The sequence below is a fragment of the Natrix helvetica genome (genome assembly GCF_964273705.1).
Source record: "Natrix helvetica genome assembly, chromosome: 2".
Taxonomy (NCBI): Eukaryota; Metazoa; Chordata; class Lepidosauria; order Squamata; family Natricidae; genus Natrix; species Natrix helvetica.
Genome location: NC_138552.1, coordinates 84,029,840 through 84,038,247, shown reverse-complemented (window position 1 = coordinate 84,038,247; position 8,408 = coordinate 84,029,840).

Genomic DNA, 8,408 nt, shown 5'->3' with positions numbered 1-8,408 from the left:
ATAAAACAGCCCCCAGCATATGCCTGAAGTCTTTAAAGGTGGATATTTTGTGCCCATTAAGAAAGACTTAATTTCGCTGTATTCAGTGGCGTATTAAGGTTCACTGGTGCCCTAAGCACTGACAAATTTTGGTGCCCCTCCTTTGTACATACTGTACAATTCTTGTTTTTTTTTCTTTCTCAACTTTTTGGTGCCCCCTTTGGGCCTGGTGCCCCAAGCATGTGCTTAGTCTGCTTAATGGTTAATACACCAACCACTGTGTATACATTATGTACAATGATAATAAATGCTATACTACTACTGGGTCAATTTGTTCACAAACAAAACACCTTCACCTCCAGGTGATGAGATTAAGAATTTGCATTCCCCCAACCAAATTCTAAAGACATGATCTTTTAGGACACAATAGGATTAACCCACCACCATTAGAATACCAAAAGATACAGCTCACTGCATTGCACAACACCCAGCAGCATTTCAGAAACTATAAAATCATCCTGCTAATTTGTCAGCTGCCCCAGAACTATATGCTGTTGGTGGTTCTGCTCATCAATAAACGGATCTTCTTTCCTAAGCAGCTAACCTCCATTTTATTTCCTGAGCCTCTCTCCCGGCTTGGAACCAGAATGATTCTTCTTCCACACTATAGTGATGTCAACTCACAATACAGTGAGTTACAACCACAGTTGGGATCAGAATTTCCACTGCTAAGCGAGCCAGTTGTTATGTGCGTCACATCCAATTTTACTACCTTTTTTGCCATGATAGGGGAATCACTGCAGTTGTTAAGTGAACCATATGGTTGTTAAGCAAACCCTGCTTTCCCCATTGACTTTCTTTATTGGAAGCCAGCTGGGAAGCTTGCAGATAGCGATCACATGACCTTGGGACATTGCAACCATTATAAATACATGGCAGTTGCCAAGTGCCTAATACTGATCATGTGACTGTGTGGATGCTCCAATGGTTGTAAGTGGGAGGACCAGTTATAAGTCACTTTTTCCTGTAGCATTGTAACTTTGAATGATCATCAGAATAGAGCTGAAAGGGACTGGAGGTCTTCCAGTCCAGCCCTCTGCCCAAGCAGGAGATCCTACCTATACCATTTCAGGCAAGTGACTGTCCAGTTTCTTCTTAAAAACCTGCAGTGATGGAGCACCCACAACTTCTGAAGGCAAGCTGTCCTCACAGTTAGGAAGTTTTTCCTTAATTCCAGGCTCCTTGTCTCCTTGATTAGTTTCCATCCAGTTGCTAAACAAATGGTTATAAGTCAAAACTGCCTGTAATTATGTAGTGCTAAATGACAATAGGGGTTTGTCAGAGCAGATATCTAAGGACTTCTTTTCCAATTCAGCAAAACAATTTCTTCATAAAGCACATTCACAAAGATTAAAATGGAAATAAATTAAAAATAAATATGACAAAGCAAGTAAGAATTTGTATGTTGTATATGTCTATTAAAGTGATTTCAGCCTTCTATTTCTCATTGCCCTTAAGATACATTGTTATGAGCAAGTACTTACAAACCAGTCTGCTTTCTCACATTCACAGTTTAGAGATTTCTGTGTCTCCTAAACTATGGAATATAAATCCTCAGGAGATACTTTAGTTTTTATTTTCTCAAATTACAGGATATTGAGAGACACATTATAGCTAGCTTTTTAAATTGTTGATCTTCCTATGAACATATTTTAAATTACATTTTAATGCTGAATTCTAGTGCTTTGTTTTATATTTAGTTGAGTGTTCTTATTTAAATGGAAAATCAGATATTCCATTTTCTTTACAAAAGTGCCTTATAAAAATATTAACTGACTTTCATCAAATCTCTTTTTTATCCTAAACCTTTTAGTACCTTATATTATTTCAGTTTTAGTTTTTACTCCAAATACAGTACTGGGAACATACAGCCTTCATCAAAGATTAAATGTATGTAATAAGGACTAAATACCATTAAACAAGTAAATCTTCTGGGCAAATAAATAGAGGAGTATATTGCAAACTGGATTGCATTGCAAGCTATTTCATCAGAGTTGCAGATTATTATTAAATCCTGTCTCTATTGTAGCAAACAGTCATGTGTTAGGTATTATGGTCATTCCCTCTGATTTCAGCATGATGACTTGTGAAGAGAAAGCCAGCAATTTACTTGTTGGGTGAAAGGTATGTATTTCAAAATAAAATAAAATAAAATAAAAACAACATATGCATCCCTCTTGAAAGGATGTGTATGATTATTTTCATTACGATAGTGGGATTCAGATCTGACCAGCTTTATGTAATTAAAAAAACAAAATAATACTAAAAGTTTACTGTTTTGATTATTGTACATTCTGATCCTATGCACTCAGCAGAACTTATTCCCACATATTATTCACAGTGCCTCTCTAAATCTCTAATTAAAAGAAAAATTATATTAAAAGTAGAGTTTTTAATTTTTTTATTGATATTTTATGGCTGGCTAAATTAACTCTTCTGATCTACAGTAAATGAACTGTTGCTTCTTGATGGGATATGGAAACATCTTCATTTGAGGGAAAATTCAAAACAAATAAAAGGGAACACAGAATTGAATTTCCTAATTTAAAGCATTTCTATGACTATCAAGTGTGGCAAAGATGTATATTTAGCTCCAAAGGTACTTCACATAACTCCATGGCTAGGGGTTATGCTCTCCACATTGTCTCATACAGAGGGAATGTCAGAACAACTGCAATAAATGGTAATGGTGGAAAAAATTCAGGTAATTATTTATAATGATTAGTCCTTGCTTTGAAGAATCCTTAAGCCAGGGATAGGCTTCTGGACACATTTGGATGTCTGACAGCATTTTTAGGTATTCTCAAGTGGAAAATCTTATTCAGAAAGTGGCCCTCACTGAAGATTTGGCAAAATAGAAACCACCAATTTATAAAAGGCTTCCTGGTAACTACTGGCTACTCTGCTCTTCTGAGTTCTGTCCTCATACTTCACATTATATCTTTATTTTTATTCTTTATGGATGGATCCATTTTCAAACAATTTTCTAAAAATGTCTATAAGGTCTATATATGGAAACCAGAAACATTATAGTAAAGAAAAGATTATGCCACAGGCTAATTATTTGCTGCTCTCTATTTTCAAATTATTTACTTTTTAATTGCAATGTTTGAAAAGCTTTTTAAATTGCTCGCTATCCACTCCCAAACATTTCAGCTGTCTGTCTATATCCAATTCTACCCTAAGTATGTTACAGTTAAATATTTTGTCAATGTTCTCTGGATTACTTCTTGTGAAGTAAACAGCTACTTTTAGTACCACAGAGAAGTCGCCTTTGCCAATCACGCCTTAGTATTTTTTTAAAGCACTTCTTTGTCCTTCTAAAGGAGGAGACTTATAATATTCCATCATGTTAAAATTGGGAAAGGTCAGGGGAGGGCCACACATTTGTTAGGAGATTACCTTTTTGGCCTCAACAGACACCGCAAATGTTGTAATAGAGAGTTTATTCTTGACAGATCAATGTAGGAAGTAGGTTGTCACTGCTTTGTGCCAAAAATCATACCTGGTATTATAAGCAGGAATACTTCAAAAGAGAAAGGAAAAGAAATTAATTGCTGGCTCAAACAACTAGAGCTTTTTGGAAATCCTGTGGTTAAGCTAAAAACACCGAGCAGAAACTATTTCGCCAACAAGACTGCTCTAATCGGCTACACTAAAGAATGATCTGAACCCTGACATGCCCCACACTTCAGAAGCACAGAATATTGTTATATAAACACTGCATATATTTTACTGTGACTGTAACTTTAAGAACAGTTTTAAGCATACATAATTGGAAATACAACATACATTACATTACTGGTGCCTTCTTTCGCCCTGAGCACATTTACACACTATTTAATGTGAATTAACTAAAAATTGAAAAAACATCTGGAAGAAAGTAGTAAACTATTATTGCTAATATATTATTGCCAAATTACCAGGAGTTTGAGACTACTGATCAATGAGTAAATGTTATTTTTATGTTTGTACATATAGCACAATTCAAACTTGGTTCAATTAAAGATGCTTAATGAAAAAACTACAGGGAGAATCAATTGAAATGATCCACTGCTTTCCATTCACTTTACAGTATACTGTATATTTCTCTTTGTGTATCAATTAATATTAATTAGAGCACTTGGGTTAATTTGCAGACTCCTGGTGTATTCTGGGAAATAAGAAATCACTGGTAGTAGTAAGGAATTTGGACTTTGTGTGACCAGCTCAAACGTTGGCATGGAATGTGACTCATTGGGATAATTTGCGTATTCCTTTGAATTATAGTGACTCACGCTCCTGTATTTTGGGGCACAAACAAGAGTCTTTGTATGCTACAAGGAAGTTGGAATTTGTGTGATCAACTGAAACTAGTCTAAAGTTAAGTTAGTAAATTTAGTTTGGGGTTGCTTGAGGAATTTGATAAGTTATTGTAATCAACTATGGATAATGGTTCTTGATGAGCCTTAGTTTTCATATTTTGTTTTAAGGCATGTTTAATCTAACCTATGTTTTCCTGAGAACTGCTGTGGAGGTACAAATAGATTTAAGAAACATTCATGAAATTTTCAATGATAAGGTCTGTGTGGAAAGGCTATATATTGTAGTATGCTAACAAGTTATACTTCACAAGTGTCAATTTGGGGGCTAGTACTCTTTTTTTAAATGATCTGAATACTGATGAGTTTGATGGGCTGCTTTTATTAAAATTTGTGGAAAATGCAAAATTGGGATGTCTAGTCAATAATATGTTGGATGATAGAATGAGATCACAATGTCATCTACATAAATTGGAAGACTATCCAGAATACAAGTTCGTAGCTTGGAAACATCTGAGAAAGTTTTGGCTACGATCATTGTGAAGTTTTAACATAAGTCATCATAAGGACTATTAAAGTTTTAGGCTGCATCAGAAGCAGCATTATATCAGGACACATGCAACTGTTAGCCTTCTCTATATGGTGCTAGTAAGACCATACTTGGGAGTGTTGAGTACAGATATGGAAACCACATTTCCAGAAAATTAGGGTTCAAAGGGCATCTACAAAGATGACTCAATATGTGAAGATATGCCCTAGCAGGATAGGCTGAAGAAACTTGGTATATTTTTAGTTTGATGGAAAGCAGCCACCTCTCATGGATGGATTTAACTGATTTACCTTTTTTAACTGCTTGCCAAGTGCTAAACCAGATGACCCATGCAAATCCTTCCACCTTTACTATTCTGTTAGTTTTCCTATAATTGTAAATTGTGGAAAATGCAGGTTTTTCTAGAATAGTTGCTAAAGATTGAGCTAGAACAGTGGTTCCCAAAGTGGGCAGTACCGCCCCCTGAGGGCGGTGGGATGGCTTAGGGGGGCAGTAAGAGGCAAGGGGGATGGCAGGGGGGCAGTAAGAGGCAAGGGGGGCGGCAGAGGAGTGCTGGAGGTGGCCTCCTCTAGCGAGCCATTCAGAACCAGTTCGCTCACTCACCCCTCCACATCCAGAAGCTGCTCGATCACTCGCTCCCACCGCCCATCCGCACTATGCTAGCCCTGCCCACTACTCACTGATTGGCTGGCTCACCAATTGCCCCACCCGCCTCTAAGAGCCCTATCTAAACCCAGTTACCTTTTTTTTCTGCTTGGCTTTCTATAGATAGGGCTCTTACGAGGCGGGCGGGATGATTGGTGAGACAGCCAATCAGTGAGCGATGGGCAGGGCTAGTATAGTGCGGACGGGCAGGGGGAGCGAGTGATCAAAGGGAGGCCACTTTGCCTCCCTTCGCTCCCACTTTGTCTTGATGAGGTCGCTGCAGCTTCCGGGTGCGGACAGGTAGCCAGAGCGGCGGGGAAGCCCGGGCGGGCGAGCGAGCGAGAGACCTGCCTGATCCTCCATCGCTCGCCAGCTCGGGCTGCTCTGGCTACCTCCGTCCGTCCGCGCCCGAGCAGCTGCAGCGACCTCATCAAGACAAAGTGGGAGGGGAAGGGCCTCGGTGCCTTGCCTGATCCTCCTTCGCTCGCTCGCTATTTTGCCTGCACGGGTTGCCTCAGCGGAAGCCCTTTGTTGGCGGCCCAACCTCCCCTCCCTGGGGCGACGGCCCGTCCATGCTCACTGTCCCATTAGCGCTGCAGCCACCCGGTCTGTGAAGAGAGGGAGGGAGGGAGAGTGAAGGGTGGGGGAGAGCAGCAGAAGGGGTGGGGCTCTGCATTCCCCCCCCGCCGGAGCCTTCCCAGAGGAGGGGAATGTGGGGCCGGGGTTGCTGTCTGGGGCAAGACTAGATTACCTCTGGGGGTACCAATCGGCCCCTCTGACTCTGGAGACCAGAAGCAAGCAAGCACGCACACACACGTACATACACACACACACACACACACAGCAAAAGTGTCTGGTTTTGAATATAATCCTCCCTAGTGCTTGGGGAAAAAATAAGAGGAACATTTGGATATACATTTTGAATTAACTTGGGAAGAAAATTGCTAAAATCACTTTTAGCTGTGTTCTGCATTAAGGATTCATGCAATAGCATTTCTTGTTGAATTAGCAGAGTAATATTTACAACAGCCAGCTAAGATAGTTTTATCTATCTTATAATGTGCGTGGGTAGAGGACTTAGGCATAAGTGCAATGTTTGCCTGTGATTATATAATAAATTCACAGCTTATACATTTTAATTAATGTTTTTCAATTCATGTTTAACCTATATTTGATATACTTGTATTCAATACATAAGGTGTTAATTATGTCAATGGAAGAGATAGGAAACTGCTTTAGTGATATATATGTCAATGCGTTGATTTGTACTAAAAATGTTTAGTTTAAAGAAGTTATAAGGAATCACAAATATGAGTGTGGAAAATGTAATGTAGTTGTGGATGACCCTTTGCATGAGTTGTATTGGGAATAATAATAATAATAATAATAATAATAATAATAATAATAATAATAATAATAATAATAATAATAATAATAATAATAATAATATTTAAAAAATAATGATTACCCAAAGAGGTAAAAGGCTACATTTTGCTAGAATTATTATTTGCTTCCAAACTGTTGAGGAAGGGGATTGGACTCCATTGTCTATATTTCCCTTTCCATCCCCATGGTTCTTTAGTGAAAATTATAACCCAAGAACATATAGATCTCTTAAAATGTTCCCATTCTCACTTTCCATATTGGGAATCCCTAGGTACCATGCAATAATCTCATCAAATAATTCAAGCAAATGTTGGTGACATTGAGCTGAAGCCAAAGTTCAAGAAATCGTACCAAGAGTTTTGGTTACACATATGAAATTTCTGATCACTATCCTGCACTATGGACAGTGGTTAAGAAGCTCCTTGTTGCATTTCCAACATCATATTTGGTGGAACATGGCTTCAGTGTGGTCTCCAAGCAAAGAAAATGACTCCAGATTACTGAATGTGGTGATTTAAGACTCCTGCTAAGTAACTTAAAACCAGACATTGAGAAACTGGTATCACTTCATCAAGCCCATCCATCACATTAAGAATTTACTGAACAGTGAAGTAGTTACTAAATTTTACTAAGTTTACTAAGTTACTAGTTACTAAGGTTCTTGATAAATGACTATCAGACTTTGAAAACCTGGTATCACTGGATCATGTTCAACAATTTTGTTGAATTAACTAACTACAAAGGTTTTTAAATTGGATTTTGAATAAATGGGCAATTAATTGTTAGTTTTGAATTTTACTGTTACTATCTTTATTCCGTCGTGCAAACGACCCAGTCACATGACTCCCCCAGCCACACCCATCAAGTCACGCCCACAGAACCGGTCGTAAAAAAATTTGAATTTCACCACTGGGTGGGGGGCACTGAGGATCAGTTTGTAGCACCAAGGGGGTGGTGGACTGAAAAAGTTTGGGAACCAGAGCTAGAACAAAAATGTCACTTTTTATTACAAGCTAAAATCAAAGAAACCTAAAACCAGAAGAGACCACTTCAGCTCAAACTCAAATACAATCCTATGCCTGCTTAATGAGCCCTAATAAATCCAGAAGTCATGCCCATATGGTCTTATGCATTTTACTAGAGTAAGTTACTGGGCACTATATGCTTTTATTTAATAAGCCCCTAGTTGTTATGTAGCTGAACGTAGTTGATCTCAAAAAGACAATAGAATCAAACCTGGTTGGATGAGAAACTACCAGGGGATGCTAAAATTGTAGGCTAAAACCTATCACTTGCATTTTAAAAGGCATTTTTTCAGAACATTTTTGCTAGAGCCAAGGTGGGAGTAATTATTAAGACACTTCCTAGGAGTAGGAAGACTTAGGTTCTAAGTACATTCTCAACAGTGGTGGGTTGCAGGTGGTACATCCCGGTACAGGCGTACCAGAGCCAGCCTGGAGCACCCTATACCGTTCCGGCCCAAGCTC